At 39.8% G+C, this 26,483-nt stretch overlaps 1 protein-coding gene across 1 annotated transcript in view; it reads left to right on the top strand.

Annotated features, from left to right (window-relative positions):
- Window positions 1-26,483, top strand: part of frmpd3 (FERM and PDZ domain containing 3) — an 88,042-nt gene that overhangs the window by 28,388 nt on the left and 33,171 nt on the right. The gene's annotated exons all lie outside the window — the stretch shown is intronic.

The raw sequence follows: 26,483 nt of genomic DNA, 5'->3' as shown, positions 1-26,483 counted from the left end.
TAAATCATGGTATTTTTCTTGCCTTTGACGATACGGTATTACAAAATTGTAAAGAGATAATGCCTTTTAATCCAAATTAAAGTGTTATTAACCCCCCTTCTTCCCTTAAAACAAGCCTTTGATGGCATACTCAATTTATCTCCAAGTATAGGAACACAGAAAACATGTTTTATTTTTTTTAAGTCTTTCTAGGTTTACGTCTAACTGCACTCCAAGTTTCACATTTCATCTTTAACCTGATGTGGTGTGTTAAGCTGCTAATGACTTGAACACATTTCCTAGTGAAGGCGTTCACAATAAAAGTGTTTCAGAAAAATAACAGCAGCAGACTTTTATTTTGAAGAGCTTGGTGGAAGTATTGTGTTTAGCATTGAGTTAGCTTAGTTTTGGCTGCCGTTCGGAGAATACAGCTAGTTTACAGCAGCTTTTCTGACCTCATTTAACATCACAGCCTGGATCTTTGACTCACTGTGGACTTAGAAAAGAAAGTCATAAGTTAAAATAGACTTTTAAATAGTTGTTTATGCCATTGTAAGAGGAAGAGCTGCAGCACTGGCCTCTGCGACCAGCCAAAGCAGCACTTAGCTTGTTTTAAAGCCCCATGCAGACTGACAGAGACAGCACACTGACTTAGTTGCGGTACAGCCATCACACTTTGAGAGGAAAAAACACGTGTTTTTCCCTGCTAACTCACACTGAGGCAGACACGATGACGTCATTAACAAGCGTTATCGTGATTGCTCGGTAGAGTCCAAATCTCTACCGTAGGCCAAATTTAAATCATTTATACCGTCTACCGCATATACCGCGCACCCCTAAATAAGAGCTTTGTAAAGAACGTGTACAGATGAGTACAGAATCATTACCACCCCTATGAAAATTTAAAGGTCACATATTTTACCCCTTTAAGTCGAGCTTTTTTAAGCTGCCAGCTGAGAGGAGGATCAGGACCCTCTCAGCGGGGAGGGCCAACCAATCTTGGGGGCAGTGCTAACTCCCCACATGACATCGCGTAGGGAAAATGTGAGAACAGCTTGTTTCAGCACACATTTTCTGAAAGGTGGAGAAAGGGGGGGGGGGATTTTTCTGATTTTGTGAGGATGGTGGACAGGCCAGGGGCACATATTTTTGTTAGAAAAGCCTGAAAAGGTATATTTTGCATAATATGTGACCTTTAAGTTTTTCCCAAGTATCTCCAAGTTCTGTTAAACAGAGCAAGGAACTTTCATCACAGCTTTTCAAAACATCCTAGTTTAATTCTGAATGCTTACATTACTTTACTTTGCACACAGAAACAAAATGATTTTACTAAAACCATAAAACTACAAAGATTTACTACCTGTTTCTCAACTGCCATGATGCTTTCTCAAGTGACAGCTAAACTGGAGTTTTTATATTGTGTGTAAATTGGAATATAACCCTCAGCTGTAACTTGATTTTACAAGCTTAGAGCATTTGGGAAACACTTAGGAAAAATAAAATTTTCACAGAGGGGCTACTAATTTTGTCCTGAGCTGTTAATATTCAAATCATGACCATCCAACCCTGTACAGGATGCAGTGATGAGTGTTTTAGGCATCACCTGTAATGAAAACTGCACCAAGGGGTTTTTGAAAGTTGCGGCTGAACCATGCCTGTCAAAATGACGCCTCATCCATGGTTTTTCTACAGTGCAGAGGGGAGCGTTTTTTATTTCTAAAGAAAAGGCCAATTTAGGAACATGATTTTTAAATGTTGTCTTCTCATCAACACCAATGCTGAGATATTTATAGGCTGTTGCTCTTTTAATACTGAAGCCACCTTTATGATGAGACTCTCAAGATAAATGTTTTTGGCTCTAGAAGAGCTTAAAGAGTATACATTTTGTTTTCTATGCATTTAAAAGTAATATGTTTGGTTAGAGCAGATTCTAAATCACTCATACTTTGAATTCTCCATGTTCAGTCACAGTGGTATTTTATAGGTTTACTAAACTTTTTCTAGTATGAATTGAATCAATGCTTACAGCCCAGGAAAGAATCAAATCACTAAGAGCTGAGGTGCTGATAGACTAGTGGTCATGTCCATGTGCCATGTGCACAGAGGCTGGAGTCCTCAAAGCAAGTGGGGGTTCAAATCTGGCTTTAAGCTCCTTTCCTTTATGCCATTCCTCACTCTCTTTCCTCGGTTCCTAATTCTGTCCACTGTCCTGTCTGTGTTAGAAAAATAAAAAAAATAAATAACTGCCAATCAAGGTCACATCGCTAACCAATGTATCAGGACATTGCTACAGTCCATTAGCAAAACATGAAAAAGAAGCAGCAAACAAAGCTACAAACTGGAGTATTAGAGTACAATCAATATAAAAATCCATGATATGACATTTGACCCTTGTCCTCTTACACTGGTAGAATCAGAGAGCAGTTATAAAACCTAAGAAATTTAGAAAAGCACAAAAACGCCTCAGCGATCATTACTCTTGAAAGTCAAATGATGTCAAAATTTCTGCCTCATGTCAGAAAAAAGATTCAGTTGGATGGGTTTTTCTAGTTTATTTGGCATCAGTGTTCAGTCTAGTTTTAGCCAAACAACTTGGAAAATAACCTGAGCAGCTTCTACCACTGAGAGCACAGTAGATGCCTCCACTGGGAATCACAGCCTTACTGCACATCAAGTTTTAAAGTTTTTATGGTGAATATAATATTAGGCTGCTAAAGCACAATCAAACATGAACTAGATTGCAAAATTGCATTTAAATACTTGAAGTGAAATGATGATACAACATTAAAGATGATGCACTGGTCGGTTCCTGAATAAACATAAGGTCTAAAGCCACAGAAGAGTCTCAGTAATACACTGAAAATCAGGCAATCAGTTGTTGAATAGAGGAATAGATGGAAAGAAATGTTTTTGAAAATAACTAAGACAACACATTAGAGAACATCAAAGAGAACAAAAGCCACACAGCCGCGATGGAGTGGTGGACTCTGGCCCAGTATACAGCAGGGGGATGAGTGGGTCCTGGCTGAACTCGAGCAGGCAGGCAGCTCAGCAGGACGGATAATTACACAGCCACTTGGTATTCTGTGCACAGCCACTAAAACATACCAGCGCTAGATAAGTCGATGGAAGAAGAGAGATAGACAGAAGGGGAAGAAAAGGAGGGAGAGCTGCTACAGGCTCTCAGGCATGCCAGACTGAGACCACAGGGCGGCTGGGTTACAAATCAACCCCTTGCTGTGGTCTGAGCCCGAGCCTGCAGGGACACCAAACTAGCATGCTGCATTACAGGACCAGATCTCAGATTTTGCTTCAAAATGTGGCATGTTCAGAGAGCTGGTAGCCTAGTGGTTATGTCTGTGAACCGCATGTCCAGAGGCTGATGTACTCAAAGCAGGCAGCCAGGAATCAAATCCGAACTTTAGCTCCTTCCTAGCATGTCATTCCCCACTCTCTCTCCCCTGTTTCCAACTCTATCCACTGTACCATCATTTTAATAAGGGAATGAAAATTCCCCATACCAAAAAAGTGTCATGTTCACACTAATAAAGTTCACTGTGCCTGCATATCTGTCTTAAGATTGAGAGAGTAAACATTCTGAGTTAATGATGTTTAATGACAGTAATGTTTAAAGCTGTTGAATGACATGTTGACACAGCAAAGGGAATAAATATTACTTTTCCTTGCTTGTTATGCAGGAAAACAGAGCTGTGTATGTCACTTAATGCATGATTTAATAAAACAAAGAGAGATTTTCTGACTCACAAAATGTGTTTACACACATAACTGAATATTAGTCAGAGGAGCGGCTATATGTGAAAAGTATGACGGGAAGACTGGCACACTGCAGGAGAGGGCCGCTTTATTGGTACACACAGAAGGGTGGAGTAGGGAGGGGTGACCGGGGGGATGATATCTCATGGGTGGCAGCGATAGGAGGAGGAGGGGGGAGCAGCTGTGCTGTATTTGGTAGAGAATGAGTGCCACTCTGTGCCGCTCGGCTGTCAGGCGAGCTGCTGAGAGCTGTGTGCTCCACTGAAGGATGACAGCAGAGAGACAGAGCCGCGCTGCTGCTGTCACGGCCACTCTGTCTCGCTGTGTTCAGCTGTGGGCAACCGGCTGGTGTGTAACCGCCTGCCGGCTGGCTGGCTGGTGGACCTTAGCAGCTAAGTGTGCCATTTCACTTTATGGGAATGCTGTAGCCAAAACGAACTTTTACTGAGGGCTATTGTGAGGAAAGTCTAGTTTGTGACATTTATGACATCTCTCTATGAACACAATGGTACCAAAGTTGTCCTGTACATGTGTAAGTAGAGTTTCATGTCAAGATAATGCTCTCAAAGTATTTGCTTTAGAACATAAACACTTAGGCTTTCCTGCATCTAGGTGTATAGATCAGGGGGTCAAACTCATTTTTGGTCGGGGGCCAGATTTGCACCAGTGAAACGTCCTGCTGGTTCGATCTTGTGTTTTTAGCACAAAAACTGACATGTAGGCTACTGGATTATTTATTATTTTAAATAATCAAATATTGAATACATGTACCGTTTAATGAGCACTGCCTGTTCACAAATAAAAAATGGTAATTAGCAGAGGGTTCATCTATATGAAAAAGTCAGACAAAATTATCATGCTGCCCTAAGTTTTTTTTTTTTTTTTTTTCGGATTTTAAATTTTCAGTATCTACTGATGAGGAATTTATAAGACTTGATAACTTAATATAAGTATACATTAATCTGAGCCCAACTCTGCGTTGTAAACGACAAGAAGAGACACGTGTAATTCCAAGTTCAATAACTTTAAAATCATAAAATGTGGCCACATGTTTGATTTTTCCTCTGAAAGCCCTCCCCTGTGCCATTCTAATGACGCTATCCATGCTTTGAATGTTTTCTACTGAAGGTGACTTCCCGGGGTCTTTAAAGATTAAAGCTACACCAGTAACTCTGATATTGAACGTCTTTTTATCAATTTTATAATCATTTTCAATAATTCCTTCAGGCTGTTCCATCAATGCATGTGCACAGATTTAGAAACTGTAGAAGAGAGCCTGAATGCCTCATAATATAGAGAAGGAGACACAGAGAGGCTGTGGTGTGTTCCTCTGCAGACAGGAACTGCTTTGAACAATGACTCAAATTCAAAGGAAAGTGCAAGGACTTTTTCCTTTTTGTAAAAATGTGAATATTTTGAATACTTTTTCTCAGGGGATAGTTATTGTTTTTTCACTTTTTGGTCCCCAAGAGAATCTTTGATTTTCACTTTCTGCAAAACAGAGTGACAAAGTGATGTTGCTGCAGCACACATATTCTTAAAGCCTGGGTTGTCCTGTAAAAGAACTGGACTCCATGAGGATGAGAGAATGGGGGGATCTGTGAGCAGGTGGTTATTCAGATCTGATAAAATCTCAGAAATGTCTTAAAATCAAATAAAAAAATAAATACTTCTCCTTCTATCTCTCTTTAAAAAACTGCAGTACGTCATAGCCTCTCCTATGAACAGCGTGTTTATTGAGCTAAGGTAATGCTGCAGATGCATGGTGTGTAGTGTGTACTCTTCAGTGTTTCCTTTTTCTATGATGTTGCTCTCTGCTGAAATGATGGCTCACATTTAATGCACAATCTGATTAAGCTCTTCCTTTGCTAAAATCATACTTAATTTAAGGTGCACAGAAGAAAATGTGTATTTGAAATATTTCAATAGGTAGATACCGCTGATTAATAATTATCAAAATGTTCTCCCATTCCCTTACACCCACCCTGTAGCAGCAAATATACAGACAATGAAAAAAAAAAAACAGCGCAGATATAATCAGTCTAATCCCTGATGGTCTTGAATGCTCTTGTGGCTCTTAAAGATGAATCCATTGATTTCATTCATAACTAGAAAAGCACTCGGAGAGCGCAGACCTCAGCTATTAGCCCTTTCTCCCAATAGTAGAGAATACTTCAAAAAATTCCTGGATCCAAACAGTGATCCAGATCACTCCCAAAATCTAATCAGTTCTTCCTTATGCCATTTGTGACGTTTCCTGAAAATTTCATCAAAATCCATCCATAACTAACAAACAACTAACAAACTAACAAACCCTGCCGATCACATAACCTCCTTGGCGGAGGTAACTATCTATAAGACTTCCTCTCAGGAGCTTTAAATACATAACATTTGAAAAATTGTTAAAGAAGTTAGCTAAATATCAATGTAAATATCACTGAGTAATGACTTTCTAACAAAGAGAGAAGTCAAACCCCCTCCAGGCTTGTTGTTGTCAGTTCTTTGATTGCAGCCCTCAGATCAGGGATAAGCAGTTATTTAATGTCACACTCACAGGGCCCTGTTGTTGGAGTCATTTAATTGATATATCTATCACACAACTAATACAAAGTTCTGTTACTGTTTAGTGTATGTTTTTGTGCCATTAATCTGCAGAGGGACTACACTTAGAAATTGGCTTATATGTCCGTAATAGTGTATTTATATAGTGCTGTTTGGTAATGTGCACTTTCCTTATTTTAGATAAACAATCTAATAAAAAAATAAGCTGCATGGTGGAGCAGTGGTTAGCAAATAGCAAGAAGGATCTCTTGCTCCTATCTGGGTCCAACAGGACCTTTCTGTGCAGAGTTTGCATATTCTCCTCATGCTGCAAGTACTCCAGCTTCCTTTCACAGACCAAACACAATGATGACTCTTAAGTGTGGGAGTGGGAGAGTGAGGGTGACAGCTTGTTTGCCTCATATGTCAGCCCTATGATTGACTGACAACCATTGTAGAGTGTGCTCCACCTCTGGACTAATGACGGCTGGAATCAGCTCCAGCCCACAAAAGACATGAGGGGATGGATGGATGGATGGATGGATGGATGGATGGATAAATTGATGGATGAATGGATGGATGGACAGATGGTTGGATGGCATGAGGAACAGTGGAGGTACAGTATGGCTTTAAGAAAAGCTTTGTTTTGGTCTGACAGACTGGAACTTCAGTTCAACTTTTACTGGACAACACAATAAAAGTTGCATCTTTTTCTTTCATGATCTCGTTTAATGAACACTGCATGAAAAAAAGGTGTAATTAATATTGTAAAGGTCAGGAGTAGTTTTTGGTCTTACCTCAGCCACACTGCCCATACTTAAACTTCTCATATTTACCTCATTTATGCACCCTTGAAAGGTTACATCCTGTGAGCAACAAAAAATCAATCAAGAACTGAAGTCGAAGCAGGCACAATCCTCACCACACAGATTTGGAGTCCTGCTCGGCAAACTCTAGGGAGAGAATAATGCCATGAAGGCCCGACTCTCAGCTCCTGACTGATGAATCAAATGTAGTCGAGTGTGACCTCCTCGGCCTGAGAACATAGATTCAAAATAAGCAGCCGGGGAAACTGCATCTCCTCGCTATCTGGGGAAGCTTACTGAGCTATGACGGCTGACTTTTCCCAGCTCTGCCGTTTCACTCAGGAAATATTCCTCATCTCTTGAGCCCCTCCTTCATATTTCATTTTACATATTTCTGTTTTACTGCTCCGTGGCTTTATTCAGTTTCTGAAGTCTAGTCTTGATTGCTGCTCTTTTCTTTTAGCAGCACAGAGCTGTGATTTTAATGTTTCCAGGCAAGGGGAGCCACACATGCACATGCAGGGTTTGTGTGCAGATATAAAACAGATTGGGATTTAACACATGTATGCATATTATTTAATAAAGCTTTTTTTTTTCTTTTTTTTTTTTTTTAAATAATTCAGCATTCTGTCAGTTTTGTTATTCTCATTGATTATTAATGCATGCTCACTGGTCTAACAAGTAAACATCTGACTCAGTGCATCCCACAGGGTAGCTGGGAAATGTTTTCCCGTGTCTACTTCTCATCTATACTGTATGTATTTGATCATCAGGAGAGGACCAGTGTGCTGTTTCATTGCTGGGTTTAAGTGGACCCACGTGGAAGGTTAAGAAGATTGCCTCTGTGGCATTTTCCTAACTGAAGGGCTATGAATGTGCAGCACTTAGCCGCTTTCATCTCTTTTAGCTGTAAAACCCAGGCTGCCTGATAGGAGTGAGGCTTCTCTTTTTCCAAAAAGTGGACCTTCTTGCAGTTTTTTCTTTCATTATCTTACATTTATTTTGATCTTTTGAGTCTGCGAGCTGCATTGGCACCATTTTATCGTTGCTATCAGCATTCAAAAGAAGCACTGCCGGTCTTAGAAAGTGCTTGTCATGGTGTGATTGACAAATGACTTGAAAAGTTGATGTAAACAATACAAAGACATAGCAAGGCAAATCTCACATTTGGATAAATTTACCATTTACACATAAAATGTAATGTCTTTGTTGCAGCAAACATGGGAAAGTTCTGATTTACAACAAGCACAAATGTGGGATGAGAGGAAACATATGCTCCATTTTCCCCACTGACAGTAAGCTCTCCATACAAGATAAAGCACTTCTCCCTGCACATCTTAAACACAAGAAATTCACTGAGATGTCAGAGTTTATCTCTGTTTGAATCTAAACTTAGTTGTCTTTTGTTTGGTGAATTGGATGATTGAAGTCAGAAGAAACAAGACTTATTGGCAATATAACAGTTCATTCATTTAACAAACAAGCCCTCAGTAGCATTTAGAGGAACCACAGCACAACTGCCTGACACCTCCTCCTCATGCTGGTCACCAGCCTGTGCTGTGGGATGGCATCCCATTCTTCAACCAGCATTTGTCACAAGTCAGCCAGTGTGGTTGTGTTGGTCTCTCTGGCATGAACAGCACATCCAAGCTGATCCCGCAAGTGTTCAAGGGTTGAACTCCGGCCATTCCATCCTCTCCGCTCCCAAATTCTGGAGGTACTCTCTGACAAACCCTGCTCTGATGGACGAGCGTTGTTACCTCAAAATCTCTCTGCATTGAGATTTCCTCCAATGATGACAAGCCTTGTTTTTCCAGTTAAGGAGATGCTGCCCCACACCATCGCACTGCCTCCATCAAATATGTTATCGGTGCAGCAATCAGCATAGCGTTCTCCACGTCTTATCCACATTTTGACCCTATGATCCAACTGCCGTAGGCAGAAATTGGACTCATCACTGAACATAACAGGTGCCAATCAGGGGTACCAAAAGCTCAAAACAAGAGTCAATAGCAGTAGCAGAATAAGCTGTTTGTCATTGGCAGAATGTGTCAAATTTTAATGAATACAACCTACACTCAGCTCTGCTGCTCATCCCCCAAATGCATAATCCTGGCACCATTTAAAAGGGAAATAAACAGGATTTCCAACTGTATAAGCTCTATTGCAGAGAAGCATTGTGACAACAAAGAACTAATCTAGCAAACACAGTTTCTTAATTTTTTACTCAAATTTAAAATAGGGGCACGTTTATCTTAAAAATCTTTTATTTGAAAAAGTTTTAAAAAACTGTTTGTTGAACCTCACGCAGTCAGGCTTTGTCTCTGTTACAGTCTGATTTGAATACATTTCATTTTGCTTGCATTTTTTGTTAATCAAACAAGAACTTGTCCAGTAGATGCTGCTGGTGCCTGGAACTTCAATTTGTGTTGGACAAATTAAATGTCTGTCAGCTTTAAATGTAGTGTTTGCATCTGGACACTAACTGTTGTATTTATGGATGCATGACAGAGGAAAAAGTATGGCACCGTTTAGGCTTGCAGAAAACAGCACTGTCATGTTTGCCTTAAAATTTATGAGCTCAAGAGAGGTGCTGCAGTCACTGCATGGCATTAAAGCCTGCCCCCTACCCTCTATAAAAGTGTTCTTTATTGCACTGGAGTGGGGGAAACTCATAACAAGCTATTACATGGATGAGCTGCCATTCTTAACCTCATCCCACCTTTTTTATCAGCCAGAATCCCGCCCGGTGACCCGCAGAGAGCGTCACGGCCGAACATCTGTTTGCCTAACCTCCCCCGCCCATCTCTTCTCTGCTTATCCATCACTCCTCTCCATATCAGTCTGCCCGTCTGAGTGCCAGAGAGAAGGCCGGGATATTGATCTTAACTAAATGAAGCAGACTCAAGGTCTTTACAGCAAATCTATGTTTTAACTGACTCCAGCTGAAGGAGAAAGCGGCTGTCAGACAAACTTTGTCACACTTTCAAAGGCTTTGTGTGGATCTGCGGCGGCCTGGCGGTCAATGTTAATGGTGTAGCTGGACAGAAGTTGATTGTGATCTGAATGTAAAATCAAAACACGAAAAAGAAGGTGTTCACTGGGCTTGATGAAGGGCTAGCTGTTTGGAGTTTGAGCACTCAAACACAAACTCACACATTCCTAATAGCTCAGGGACTGTGCCAGTGATCAACAACAGCTGGTTTACGGTAGCCTGTGGTGACCAAATTAGGCTGAAGATATTTTATTAAAGAGTGTCACTGTGTTCTGGGAACTCAACAGTTGGGTTTGTTTACACGGCTGCTACTAACATTATTTTCAATTTAAATGCTGGATTATGATCTTATGAACAAGTACTTGCTTATTACTGTAAAAACAAATCCATCACATTCAGACCTGCTGGCAGCATCAGTTCAAAGTGAGGCTATTATCCATGATGATGAGCTTAAGACCACTGCCCTGCACCCCAAACTGCAAACATCCTATTTTTGGCTAGCTAATGTGAAGCTAAAATACACAGTTACATCAAAAGTGCTGTTTAAGTGGTCAGCTGATATTCTGCTGTCAACAGGCCAAGTATCACCTAATAAGTACATAGACAGATTGACTAATGCATCCCTACCTGCACCAAAAGCAGCTATGCTATGAGAGACGCACATAAATTCCAATGAAAAATAAGACAATAAAAATCCCAGTATTCTCTGGAACCTCCAAAAACAGAGGTAGGGATGTGTTAATGCACTGTAACCTTTGGTTCTGCCAAAGTGAACCTCTCAGCTGGCCACCATGGCTGAGTTTAAGCACAGAGGTTGCAGGGTTATGCCAGTCTGCAGAAAGGGCACATTGGAGGGCTGAGTATTATCTCCATGCTGAGATGAAGGTCATATGGTGTGATGATCACATTAATAATCTAGGAGTGTGTCAGAGGAGCAGCAAAGCCCAAGACCAACGGGTCAGCCAAGTCCACTCATCTGGAACCAAGGAGGGCTTAAACATGTGGAAGAGCAGATGTTGCTTTTTTTAAAATCATTTTTTCAGATCGGGATGTGTCTGGTTGAGATTCTTCCCCTATAAAGGAATCCCAGAAACATAAAACTATATTATTGATTCTACAGATCAAATTGATCTGATCAATCATTGTCATAAAAAAAAAAAAATTGTGACAAAAAGTTTTTTTTTTTTGTTGAGTTTTTTTAACAGTAGCTTTTTCTTTGCCACTCTCCCGTAGAGCTTTGCCTGGTGAAGAACCTGGGCATGAGATGTTGCAGGGTCTTTCCATTCTCAGCAGCTGAAGTTTGTAACTCCTTCAGAGTAGTCATAAGTGTCTTGGTGGCCTCTTTCACTAGTCCCCTTCTTGCATGGTCACTCAGTTTGTGAGGACGTCGTCATCTCACCAGATTTACACATCGGTCTTATTCCTTACATTTCTTGATGACTGAACTCCAGGGGTAACCTGACACGCCAGATGGATGTGTGAAACACATCTTCAATAGGAAATAGGAAACGTTTGAGAAAAGGCAGAGGCTTTGAAAAAAACTCAGAGTATGATTGGGTGAAGGTTCTGTCTGTCACATCTCTATGGGGCCAATCAGAGCAACAAAACACGTGACGTAGCAGCTATCAAGCTGCGTGTGCACAGCTACTGATGAATAACACGAAACATGGTGACTTCAGACATGTAAGTACTCGACTTTTTTTTTAAAAGAAAACAACTCACTGCTGTTCTTTGTTCTTCTTTTAACGAAGAAATGTCGTCAAATTCTGATAAAACTGGCGCTTTAGCAGCATCCACGCTAATCTCTTCCTCCATAACTGCACCAGCTGTTGCTGCTGCTTGTTTACGTCACGACTCTACTGCGCCTAAAAATACTGCCCCTCGAAATTTTCTGTATCCATCCATTGACTTATACTTTTCAATAACCTTTTCTCTAAGTTGCTTGGAGTGTTCTTCTGTCTTCATGGCGTAATGGTAGCCAGGAATACTGATTAAACTGGACTGTCCAGACACGTTCTAATACTATAATCACTAGAGACACATTCACTGCATTCAGATGATCCCCATTTCACTTACTGTGAGACTACTAGTCCCAGCTGTCTGGATTCATGTTAGTTCAGATCGGTCACTTTATATGGGGGGAATATTTATTCAATCACTTATTCTACATTTAATATTACTATTCAATTGACATTACATTATAGAAATATGTTTCTGACTTTGACTATAAAGAGTCTTAGAAAAAAAAGTCTAAAAAGACAAATTATATCAACCACAATATATTTATAAAATTAATAAAAAGGAAAAACATCCAAGGGGGTGAATACTTCTTATAGGGACAGTATATGACAGAAAGTAAGACCAAGTACTAGCAAGTACATGTGAATTAATCACCAGTGTGTGACAATCTTAAATAAATCTGTTTATACTGTTCAGATAACACTGAAGGACACAGCATAATAAAGCCTGTCCACTACCATTCATCTTCATTTGTCTTGGTCGAGGTGCTAACGAAAACAGAGTGACTCAGCGAGGAGAGCGAGAGAAAAGCGAGAGAGAGATGTGAAGGGAGCCTGGTCCCTGTAGGAATGACAGGATGTCAGTGCTTTACAGGGCCAGTTTGTAAGATTTGGCAGAAATGGGATGGATTATTCATGAGCGTGCTTTCATTAATGCATAATCATTTGGAAATAAGTATTGTATTTTTTTAGTAGCCCTCATTATCTACAGATAGAGCTGGTCATCTACTCAATGGTTTGCTTTGTCGTGCAGAAATGTTTCTATATACAGTCATGGACAAAAGTATTGGCACCCCTGGAATTTTTCAAGAAAATACACCATTTCTCCCAGAAATTGTTGCGATTGCAAATATTTTCGGTATACACATGTTTTTTTCATTTATGTGCATTGTAACAACACAAAAAAGCAGAAGAAAAAAGCCAGAATTGACATAATTTTACACAAAACTCAAAAAACGGGCTGGACAAAATTGTTGGCACCCTCAACTTAATATTTGGCTGCACACCCTTGGAAAAAAATAACTGAAACCAATCACTTCCTATAACCATCAACAAGCTTCTTACACCTCTCAACTGGAATTCTAGACCACTCTTCTTTTGCAAACTGCTCCAGGTCTCTCAGATTTGAAGGGTGCCTTCTTGCAACACTAATTTTGAGATCTCTCAAAAGGGGTTCAATGAGATTTAGATCCGGACTCATTGCTGGCCACTTCAGACCTCTCCAGCGCTTTGTCTCAAACCATTTCTTGGTGCTTTTTGAGGTATGTTTTGGGTCATCCCATGACCTCTGACACAGCCCCAGCTTTCTGACACTAGGCCCTACATTGCGGCCCAAATTCTTTTGATAGTCTCAGATTTCATGATTCCTTGCACACAGTCAAGGCAACCAGTGCCAGAGGCAGCGAAATAACCCAAAAAACATCTTTGAACCTCCACCATGTTTGACTGTAGGTACTGTGTTCTTTTCTTTGTAGGCCTCATTCTGTTTTCTGTAAACAGTAGAATGACCTGCTTTTCCAAAAAGCTCTACCTTAGTCTCATCTGTCCACAAAATGTTCTCCCAGAAGGATTGAGGCTTACTTAGGTACATTTTTTAAACTCCAGTCTGGCTTTTTTATGTCTCTTTGTCAGCAGTGGGTTTCTTCTAGGTCTCCTGCCATAGCGCTTCATCCCATTCAGATTATGACGTATGGTCCGAGCTGACACTTTTGCACCCTGAGTCTGCAGGACAGCCTGAATTTGTATGGAAGTTGACTGAGGATGTTTATCCACCATTCCAACTATCCTGTGTTGCATTCTTTTGTCCATTTTTCTCTTCTGTCCACGTCCAGGGAGATTAGCCACAGTTCCATGGGTTATAAACTTCTTGATTATATTACGCACAGTGGACAAAGGAATTTCAAGATCTCTGGAGATGGTCTTGTAACCTTGAGATTGTTTATAATTTCCACAATTTTGCTCAACTTTTATACATTCTAACTAGCTTTAGGTGTGATTTCTATATAGCCAGCACCTGTTACTGCCACAGGTGATTTTAAATGAGCATCACATGCTTGAAATAAAATGATTTACTCACATTTTTAAAAGGGTGCAAACAATTTTGTCCAGCCCATTCTTGACTTTTGTGTAAAATTATGTCAATTTTGGCTAATTTCTTCTGTTTTTTTGTGTTGTTACAATGCATGTAAAGGAAATAAACATGTGTATACCAAAAACCTTTGTAATTGCAACAATTTCTGGGAGAAATGGTATACTTTCTGGAAAAATTCCAGGGGTGCCAATACTTTCAACCATGGCTGTAGATGTACAGAATGGACAAAGCAAACAGTTGCTTTCATATTTTTGTAAGTTTTGTGGCCAGTGTTGGTTCTCTTATAGTCTTGGAAGAGAAGCTGGCTGTAAATTTATCTCGATTATTTACAGTTGTAATTCGACAAAGTCACAGTTAACACAGTTACACAGTTCGGGAGGAGGTTTTAGTTCCCATGCTTGCATTCTATGTTGTAGACTTGTGTAGGCTGTGAACCCTATTATGACAAAGTCAGGTTCAATTCAAACCCCATTCACTTTTTCATATACAATTTACCATCTCTATTCCCATATCCAAGACAAAAACACCTCAGAGAGACACAAGAAGCACTCCAGGGAAAGTTTATAGATCACTCCTTTGAGATAGAATTCTCTTTTTTGTAAGTTCTGTTTGCATCAAAACTTTTCCAGAGTTATCATCATGCCACTGATGATTGTTCAAATGTGGTGATTTCAATTTCTGACCTTGACTATCTCCCCTGATTGGCTGAGAGAAATCATTCTGGTTCTGCCTTTCCACAGAGAGTTTGAGGGAGGGGTCAGTGTATTTTCTGGCAGATCCATTTCCTGATTGAAACCAAAATCAGGAGAAACTCTTGTTATTCAGTTTTCTCGTTTTTGACAGAAAATGAAAAAAAAAAAAGATAAACAACCCATTTGCTCATTTTTAAATTTTTGACAAAATGGAAAAAAACAGACAAATTAGCTGTTTTCCTGATTTTTTTTTTTTTTTTTTTCAATTTGGTAAAAAAAAAAACAGAATTGAAAAAAAAGTAGACTTTTTTTTTTCAATTCCAATTTCAATTTGTTTTCTGTGTTTGATAAAATGCTGAGAGGAACCTGGATGCATTTGAGGACCTCCACTCCACACTGGAAGTCAGAAAATTGCCGCCATATCGGGTCTTCTAATACCAGAAGTCACTTGAACTGAATGTCTTCTTCATTGTTTTCTCCTTGTGTCGCCGCCATGTTAATAGAGGCAAGTCCTTCAAGTAAGGAAGTACAAGTAGACGAAAAGTTTTTGGGTTAACAAGCACTCCCAATTTTTGAGTCTGGTTTTAACCAGGAAATACATTAACTGGGCCACCGAGGCCACAAAGAAAGTCAATCAATGTGGTTCCTTGGCCCATAAAGGGTTAAGGGCAATCTTTATAAACCTTAGACGGATATTGGTGAAAGAGGTTGTTGTTACAATAGAACACACAGTCATCTGCATAAAAAGGATCAAATGTTCACAGGTGCGTAATCTTACATCAGCGCATTGTAGGAAGGCAAAGCTGTGCATAAACACATAACAGGCTTATGACACACAACCACAGCAGGTGCACATTCAACCTTTCTCCATGAAAGTGTGACTCTAATTAACCGGCCTGTGGTCCCAACACTGGACACAGCACATTAAAAAGATGCTAACTGGCAAGACAAGATAGGTAAGCAGCTCAACTGTCTGTGACCACATTCAGAGGACATTTTCCTCTCAAATCCCAGCCCAAAGAGCCGGCTCTCTCTGTCCATGCTGCATCACCATTCAAGCCAACCCTTTAGCCTTCACTCACAATCTATTTGAAAAAAAAAGGGAAGCCTGTTTTGGCTGTTTGAAGAGAGAGAGATAGTATCAAACACAGTCAAACAAAGAGAGCAAGGGCAAAGAGATTACAGAAAAAAAAGAGACAATAGAAGTGGGCAACAAGTTCTCAAAGTGACAGTGAGAAAGCAGTCAGTGGCCCCGCTAAATGAGAACCATCTGGCCCAACTGGCGAGGTCGTTTATGTAAAAAAGAGGGCAGTACACAGCCAGCAAAGTCAAAGGAATGAACCTGAAGCCGCACAAATCCTTCTGTCTCTGACTGTATTTCATTTGTCAGAAGTGACAATTGTGTGGACTTGGCAAGCAGCCAAGATGTCAAGTGAGGCTTACAGAGATTCAGTTTTATTGCTTACCTTGCAGCAGTGATAAAAGGGGTTGGTGAGGGGAACATACCACAAAAGTAAGAAAATTGGGGAAAGATTAGAGATGAGATAAAGTGAGGACAATTTTTAAAAAGGTGTCTGTATGTATGAACGGTCGTCACATGGTCGAGTGTGCTGATATATGATTGTGAGACAAAATTAAACTGCATAATGGTGGAGGTCAGAAGAGGAAGGATTTGCAAAAAAGACAGGTACATCTAATGTATTTTATGGAAACCCTGAGGTTTTAAATGATACAATCCTGCAGATAAAAAGCACAATAAAAAGTTTAACGGTACAAAAGTCCAGGACTTACTTTTATATATCAGCCTGCCCTCTCCACACAGTGTGAATCGGCTGATTTGTCCTGCAGGATGTTCTGTGGGAACTGGCCTGAGCAGCAGCCTGCAGTGACAGAAAGGATTAGGCCCAGTGCCGATGGCTTCATTTGATTGGCTCTGTCAGTGCAAAGGCCCTTCTACCACAAACCAAATCCTTTTAATAAACAGCATAAATATTTAGCAGAGGTTTTTATCACCGCCAGGGGAACAGAAACAGATTGAAGACAGTAGTGACCCCGCTGCCAGAATCACTTTAATGTTTGCAGCTTCCTAGAGGCCAGACATGTGACAGGCACAGTCGCTTTGTCCAGGACGGCTCATTTCACAGCGCACTGGGGAGATTATTGTGTCGTCTCTTTCATAATCCTAACAGGATTTCTGCAGATTCAAGGCTTTGCTACATTTGATAGGGAATGCTGGCAGCCAGTGCTCGGGGCTGACGGAGGATTTCTCATTGATTGAAGAGGATGTTAATGCAACATGACTCCATATACATATGGATGTAAAATTAGATATAGCAGATACTGAAAGGGAAAGAGCCATCATCTCTGTATTGTGTCACATTTTTCCATGTTTGAGGTCCAAAATGATCCATCTATGGCTAAGACATACCCTTTCATAAAGTTGTTTACGTTGCAGTTTTTCCCCCTGGCTATTCAAACGATTCCTTAAGAAAGATGGAAGACTTGTCTTGGACTTGAATGTATTAGAAACTCCACACTGCTTTTTGCCAGATCAGCTTGATTTATATGCATCGAAAGGACACAATACGCACTCTATATCAAGTAAATTATTTTAGTTGTTTAGAAAATACTTTTAAGTTTCATATACTTTGGTCATTTGAACAGCTGTACACATTTTTTTCATGGGAGACCGAGCTGATCTACTGCAGTGACTGTGCAGGCTAATATCTCCACCCACCTCAGATAGTCTCATTTTCCCTTTATGGTCTGGCTTTACTCCAGTCTAAGCAATTCATCCCAAAGCCCTTGACCCCACTCAAGCTTTAAAGAAAATACCATTGCTCTAATTGATTACAGCTCTTGATTACACTTTAACCACTTTGTAACCACAGCTCCTTTATTAGATTCTACTTAATTTGCCCCAAAATCATTATTTTTATGATGGCTTTTTATCCATTTGTGGAATGGATCATTTTTAGTTCATCCATCCATCCATTTTCTATACCCCTTATTCTGTTCAGGGTCGGGGGCTGGAGCCTATCCCAGCTGTCTTTGGGCTAGAGGTGGGGTACACCCTGGACTGGTCGCCAGCCAATCGCAGGGCTGACATATATAGAGACAGACAACCAGGCACGCTCACATTCACACCTACGGCCAATTTAGAGTGATCAATTAACCGAATGAGCATGTTTTTGGTGGTGGGAGGAAGCCGGAGTAACCGGAGAGAACCCACACGTGCACGAGGAGAACATGCAACTCCACACAGAAAGGCCCTGTTCGGGAAGCAAACCAGCAACCTTCTTGCTGTGAGGCAACAGCGCTAACCACTGCGCCACCGTGCCGCCCTAGACCATTTTTTGTGTGTGTGTAAAACAATGATGGGAAATGGCGTCATTTACTGACCTTTGCATCTGATGTCACAATGTCTGTCCACCCCCAGCCCAAAAAAGGGACCTGTTACTTACTAGGGATGGAGCATGAGTTTCAAGTATCCATATAGTAATATATTTGTTATTAAATTAAAGGTTACACTCAAATATGATCACCTTTAAACTATAATCCATAACATTTATTTCAACAGCACCTTATTTCAACACAAACCCCAGGTCGTGGCTGTGACTGTATGTGTGTCTGTGCTGATTTGTACACCTCACCGTTGCTCCAATTGTCCTTGATATCTCTCAGAAGACTGCTTGGGTGTACAAGTTCGAAACTGCATAAAATAAAAAAAATCGCAAATGTGTACAGATTTTCACCAAATCATCTTTCAGGGACTTTTGCCGTGTTCCATTTACCTCAGAAGTCGGATGTCAGAGTTCGGAAGGACATCACACCTGAGCTGAATGTGTAATATTTGTTACGAGCTAATTTTTTATCATTTTGTGGCACCATTACACATGACAATGATTCAGCTTACTGTTTACTAAGGGATTTCCTTCATTCAGAGGGGAAACTTGATCAGGATGGTGCTTATGTGAACATATCGATATCGCCTTTAATTAAATGCACTGCTTGTTATTCTTAATATTTAATATGGATTGTCAGAATCTGTGAGGACGTAGGTAGGATTACACACCTGTTGTGGGAGTGGGCAGTAATTGTCACATTTTCTCTCATTGAATAAAAGAATGTGTTGCAGCGCTAAGATCCCTGATTAAGGCACAGGATTGCCTCGAAGTTCTTGCTAGCTTTTAACATGCTCAGACATACAAGCATACATACAAGCATGCTTTCAGTATGTTTTGCAAGCCTTTGCCATACAAAGCACATTTGGGTATAATTCATGAAAGGAACCTGAAATATTGCAGTTTCAAATTGGCTTAATAAAAAACTGAGATAGCCATCTTTAAGGAGGCTCTGGTTCATGCAGCTGACCTGGATTCAACTTTGTCGACTTTTTGAGCACTTTCTACCAGCCTGTGAGGCTTTCTACCATTTCTGCTGTCAATGCAATCTTAAGCTTACATAATCAAAAGTAATAAAAAGTAAACTCCAAGCAGTTTTCTAATAACACCAAAAACTGCACAACAGAGCAATACACAAATCCAGCTCTCTACAAAACTAATATTAGATTTAATTTACTAAATGCCACTGCTGATGCTGATGCATTCTTGTGGTCGTGAATAATTCAGTCAGCCGGCGATATGAGCTCTGTCCGTCAGTCATAAATAATCACTGAGATGGTAAACCCCCCTATTGTTTAGCTTCTTAAGGCAGTGATCCAATAACATCCAGCCACTTAGGCCTCTCCTCAAATTTCCAATTAGTGCTGCACAACTCCCAAGTTTCTGCAGTTGATTCCATCTCTGATTCAAATTATAATTTATAATTTAGCCATTTACCCAGCGTAATTAATCACAGAGATCAACAATTAGTGCAACAGTAAAATAAGTGAAAATTCCTCAAGCATCAACAGGGTAAGCAGGCAGATAATTTAGAGTGCCAAGTGGAAGTGCAATGCTAATTGTCACTGGGATGGACTCTTTAATTCCTATTAAACCATAATTAAGAATCTACATTTGAGAGGCAGCTTCCAAAAGGCTAAGCCGCAGCCCCTGCGTATGGGAATATGCTAAACTAATTATGTCTGAATAATGTTGCATGAGCAGAAATAATGTTGCATTCATTTAGCCTAAATGCATAAATCAGCATTGTAAAGCTTCTTGTCCTCCATGAGAACACTTGTAGAATGGTTAAAGACCATATAATACATTAGCAGGTGGTTTTTCATAATTTCCAATAGTAATCCGTTAAATGGCATTTAATCAAGCTAATAAAACTTTATTCACCAAGGTCAACATAAACACTTAACAGTATCTATTTGTCCTGTGTTGTGAAAAAAAATGCATAAATAAAGGTGGTGTAAAATGAACCCTCAACAACAGAAAACACAATCCAAGAAAAAAAAGAGTGAGGAAAACATTTTCTGTGGCCGATAGGGTCTGCATAAGATGAACAACAAAACAAAGTACCTTCATACTCATTAACCAAAGATAAAGGAAACTTCCACACAGCACAATATCAATAAAACTAGGACATTAAAACTCAATTATTCATTAGAAAATGTTTGTACAATCGTTGCTTTTTCACAGTGGCTGTAGCAGCTGTCAATATCTGCTATCTTATCTAAAATGCATTACAATCCCACAAACACAATTTCAGTCTTCTCTTTAGAAAGTCTGTGTACAGAATGCATCTGAACTCCTTTTTATTACAATAAAAAAATGGTTTTATCTATGACTGAATTCCCAGTTGAACATGACTCTTTTTTTTTCTTTTTGCAAAACTCTTTTCACCAATAAAACAAAAATGTCATAAGACAAAAATAACAATAAAGGAACATAAATCACACATAAGATCTTGAGGAAGAAGATATTCAAGTTGATAATCATTTCTGCCATTTTCTGTCTGATTTGTTGGGAATAAAATGACTTAACAATGGCTGATGAAACCCAAAGTCATCAGTCTATGATGGCTTGATTCAAAGTCAGTTAAAATCAAAGCATGCCCTGCATAAATGACGAGCCAAACAGATGCAGGGAACATGTGGTATGACTCTGGCTTAACAGTAGTGGCACTGACATCTGCAGGCCTGCAATCACTCTTCCTCTTAGCTTTTATTTCCGGGTCTTTACTTCTGGATCTGATATACAACTAAGAAGATAAAACCTTCTATTTGAACCCACCCATTTTTCATTTGAGCAGAAGTATTGGAACATGTGACTGACAGGTGTGTTTTGTTGTCCTTTTACACTGACTGCTGAAAGAGATGGAAAGTCAATCAGAGCCATTGCACAAACATTGGCCATAGCCAGTACAACCATTTGGAATATCCTAAAGAAGAAAGAAACCACTGGTGTACGAAGTAATGGATGCTGAATGGGTAGACCAAGGAAAATAGCAGCTGTCAGTGACATCAGGTGAAGGTATCACCATCTACTGTCCAGAAGAGTTTGAAATGAGCCTCAAATATTAAGGGATAGTTTTGAGGACCAATGGGACAAAGTTTACCCAACCTTTACCAAAGTGAAGGAAAGGCTAAAGTCTGGAGAAACAAAGAATCTGCTCATGATTCCAAGCACACAGGTTCATCTGTGAAACACAGTGGAGATGATGTCATGGCTTAGGCCTGCATGGCTTCTTCTGGGCCAGCTCATTAATCTTCATCGATGATGTAACACATGATGGCAACAGAAAAAATGAACTCAGAAGTCTACATAAACATTTTTCTGTTCATTTAAAGAAAGATGTAACCAAACTGATTAGGGGATCCTTCATCACACAGCAAGACAATGACCCACAGCAACAAAGGAGTTCATCAGGGGCAAGCAGTGGAAGGTTTTAGACTGAACAAGTAAATCTCCAGACTTTAACCCTGTAGAGCATGCAGTTTAAAGGTACCTGCTATTTCCTTTAATTTGTTTTAATCTGTTCCAATACCTATGCTGACCTAAAGATTTTGTGTTCCGTTACAAATAAAGCTATCTTCCAAGTTGTGTATTAGATATGGATGCAAAACCTGTAAATAAAAGCTGAAATGTTGATCTCTTGTCTCATTTTCATCTTTTGATGTAAATCCAAATGTTTTCAGTCTACAGCAAAAATAAAGGAATTGGCGTCACTGTTCCAAAATTTATATATATATATATATATATATATATATATATATATATATATAATACTGAAGAATTAAAATTTGGAATCTCCAATTTTCCCAGTGTATTTTAAACTGAATTTGTCTACAATAAAACTACAGCTAAACTACTTAGAAAGATTTAAAGAGCTTCACTAACCCTAACACTCACTGGAACTGAAACTATTCAGCATGCTGCTGTATAAACTGCTGTCCCTCAAAGCTAATGATAAACCTGTCAGAAAGCTTCCCTCAGTGGATGATAAGTAAAAGGTCATCTTTCCTGGACCCTGAGGCTAGCTCATCCTCAGAAAACTGACTCTGCAGCTGAGCAGGTATGTGATGGCCTGACCTCTGCAGCCTGAGGAGATGCTGGCATCTGGCGACAGTGTCTGCAGGGGTGATTGGAGAGCGGCTGGCTAGCTGTTACTGCCACATCGCTATTCTCATCCACCCACCATCCCTCCGTCCACCCGAGCCTAAACAAGCCACTGCGAGCTGTAGTCATAGCAACGAGCGGGTCATCCAGTGCCCTTGGGGGATTGTTTCTTGACAGAATTCCTCGGTGTCCTCTCTCAGTAAAAGGTCGGCCCCTCTGCTGAATGGCTGTTTATCTTTGCAGGTGTGTGAGCCGCAGTGTCTCCCCGCTGGCTGTTCTGTTCTTTGCCACCTCTTATTTTTATTGCCAAAGTTCATCTCTAAATCAAGTCAAAGATTCAAAGCTTTAAACTCTGTGTGGTATATCCGCAAAGCCCTGGGACGAAAACAAAGGAGGATACACTCTGTTTCTGATTAAATATCTGCTATGTTTGCTTTTAAAGTGACTAGTTGATGTTGGCACCATACAATCAGCTTCTTATTTCATCCTGACGTCTACAAAAAACCCCAAGGACTATCAAGAGTGCAACAAAAGCTCTGTTAATAATGGTCAAGGTGTAAGAGCAGGCTATTCACAACCAGGATATTTATATTGTCTCCCATCTGAGGTCACAAATCTCAGCTCCTCACTGGAGAGAGGTCGCAAACTGACACACACCTGATGAACGGCCAGACGACGGCAGCTCCTTAAAGACCTAACAGAAGGAGCGTCTCTCAGGCATCTGCAGAGGGAGATCGATGGTAAGAAGAGAAGACATTAGAAGGACAGAACGATAGGAGGAGAATAAATGAGGAGTGAAGTATACTGACAGAATCCGTCGGGAGAATCAAAGGAGAAAATAATCATTCTCAATCAAACGCATGTAATCCCTTTTAGAGGCAGAACCAGCTGCTGCAGCATCATTTGTCACCGCTGTGCACCTCTGATACAGACTGACGATCTTTTGTGAGCCGGCAGAATATTGACAGCAGAGATTCTGATTCAAAACTAATCTTTTTAAATGATTAGTGCAATTTGAATTCAAAGCACAGGCAGCGTAATGAATTTTTAGTCATGGGTCGGGTTCAATTCAAGGCCTATCAGCAACACATCAGCCTTCATCTGATACCAAGGTAGAGCTCAGTAATGCATGAGCGCAATTGTAAATGAGCCATGCTCCCCCCATAAGCCACTGTTATCAGAAACAACAAGTGACAGGAATATGAATCTGAACTATTGACTAAATGGGACTCAGCCGTCTGTTTCTGTCAGTGTGGCCCTCAGAAAGGAGTTCGCTCCCAACAGTGAAGCCCCTAATAATAATTCTGAACAGCGCCGCTCTCCATTCATCTCCCCCATCTGCGCCATCAACATCACAATCAGCGTCTCATCTTTAGCCAACAATCATCACAGTCTTAGATCGCAAATCTGAGCTTAAATATCCGGCCCCCTCTCTGTCACACAACCATTTCCACCCATTTTTTTTTTCTCTAAGTCATTTCTCTGCAACAAACACAGAAACCCATGTGTCACACAGAAACGTACACACTCTTTCAGTAATCTTGCTTTTGCTGCCTCCCACACAGGCATCTGTAAAAACGCATGTGTGGCTCACAGCAGTAGCTCACTTGGGTAACACTTAGAGAAAGGCTGGCAGATTCAGACTCTTTGCAGTGTTACTAAGTCTACAAAATGTGCATGGTAAAGGTCTGTGCATATTTCTCTACAGGAAAGCATTAAATGTCATTCTAACATCTTTATTTAAGAGAGAATGTAATACTTTTTGGTCAATGTTGTGCAAAACCTTTAAATAAGAACCAACAGAACCACTAAAATATTTTTACTACATTTTAAGTACTTATTTTACCAGCAAGTCCCACAAATAGGGCCTATAAAAAGTACAGTACTCACCCCCTTGGATGTTTTATCTTTTTATTGATTTGATTAATGAGTCATGGTAAATACTAAAAAACTCTTAAATGTCAAAGTGAAAACAGATTTCTACAAAGTAATGTCAATTACACAAAAATATGTAATTGAAAAATAATTATACATTTTCACCCCCTTTAATCAGTATTCCTGGCTACCCTTGCATCCTGAAGACAAAAGAACGTCCCACGCAACATGGAGAAAATGTCATTGAAAAGTTTAAGTCAGGGGGTGGATACAAAAAGTTCCAAGGCACTGAACATCCCCTGGAGTTCAGTTAAATCAGCCATCAGGAAAGATAATGAAAGGAATATGGCACATGTGTAAATCTGCCTAGACCTGAAGGTACCTGATTTTATTTCATAATTCAAGCTCCTCTCTTCTCAGAAAACATCAAATATTGCAACAATGTAAGCATCATGAATGAAGTAGTAGAATATATATTTTTAATAATTATTTAATACCTCTGTTTCCCTTTCCATAATTAAATTCTTGACACAAATTGTTACTCAAATAGTCTCCATATTGCAGGGAATTAAGTGCTGAAAGCTCAAAATTTCCTAAGGGAGGACCCCAAAGCCATCTTACTACTTGTGCCCCACTTTATTTAATAAAGCTTTCAAATCCCCTTAGCTGGCTGACTTCTCAATATGTCAGAGAAAAGCCCTGCATAACAAAAATTAACTCTATTAACTTCTGATACATTCACAAGGACGTTATCTTGAATAACAATCTGTTAATTTTCCCAAAATTGAGGGAAGTAAACAAGTATGCATTTACACTGAAACTTGTTGAAAGTTTGACGGTCTGCCTCATGCTGTGCGCTTAGTCAACGCTTTATTCTGAAACAAAAAAAACTCTAGAACATTTTGTCTTGTATTCAATATGATCTCTAAAATAAGGTAATCTCTTTCTTTGAAAATGGCATTAACCCTTAACTAAAATTAACAGGGATAAAATAATCATCTTTCACATCACTTTCCACGTATTGCCACCCAACACATCTTAACATTGATAGTCAACAACCAACAGAGTACAGATGTGCCCGGCTCTACAGAATATCTCTGATTCCATATTATTTTAATACTCTTAAGTTTGTTAGAGATATCAGTGTGTCTAATTTTAGCTCCTTTTGAAGATTATTCCATGCCCAAGGTGCATGTTAGAAATAAAAGCCGTTTACCCCAGATCTGTCAAAACTCGGGGTTCAGAGAAAAGTTACAAATTAAAAAACTACTAATGGTACCCGGTCCAACTGAAGTAGAGAATTCTTCAGAGGAAAGCTGAACATTTTCTCAGCATTTCTTTGCAAATGAAAATCTACCTGCTCTTTTAACTGGGAATATTGCTGTCGTTTATATAACCAAAACTTTTAATGTAATAATGACTTTCCTTTTTTTCCTATAGCACCTTTATCTCTGCTTGTTTAAGGATGGGACCTTAAACACCTCACAAATACTCAGTGTGTATACATGCAGTTAGTAAAAGTCCAAATTTTGTGTTAGTCTGACTAAAACTGGAGTTTTAATATGCATGTAAACATGTTAGTTTGACTGAAATCATAAATAACATAGCTCAAAGTCAGACTAACACATCTGGATCATGTGCATCTGCAGGTGCTCCATAGTATCTCTGCTGGGCTCTGACCCAGCAGTAGAACAGCATAACTGCTAAGAGTAGCAGGAGCGGCGTTGTCATCTGCCTTCAGGTGACTGTATCAGAGCATCTAAACCAAGCCTGAAAGTTACCTTTTGGATTTTTTATATTATGTGAAGTTTTCTTGGTGCTTGACCATTAAAACTTTTGGGTCATTAGGTTAATGAATGATGCTGTCCACACAGTATAGGAAGGATTTCCTGCTTGTATGTAGTGAGTATGTCTGTCAATATATACAGTGCTTAACAAATTTATTAGACCACCTGTCATATTTGTCTCAGAGACCATCCAACATCATGAAGTACTTTAATGTGGACTCTTTCATTTTCAGTGAGCTCCCCATGTTTGATCATTTTGAAGAGGAATGAGGAATTTCAAACTGAGTTCACCATTTTATACCCACATTTGAGCCAGCTCACTGGGCTTCTCTGAGAAGTCAGAAATTAATCAAGCACAACATTCAACCACTGAAATGAATTTTTCTGTTCAGGAATGCAAGTAAATAACTATA

This window comes from Cheilinus undulatus, linkage group 10 (assembly GCF_018320785.1).
Source record: "Cheilinus undulatus linkage group 10, ASM1832078v1, whole genome shotgun sequence".
NCBI classification, from domain to species: Eukaryota; Metazoa; Chordata; class Actinopteri; order Labriformes; family Labridae; genus Cheilinus; species Cheilinus undulatus.
The sequence above is the reverse complement of the archived record's forward strand: the minus strand, read 5'-3'. Positions and strand labels throughout refer to the sequence as shown.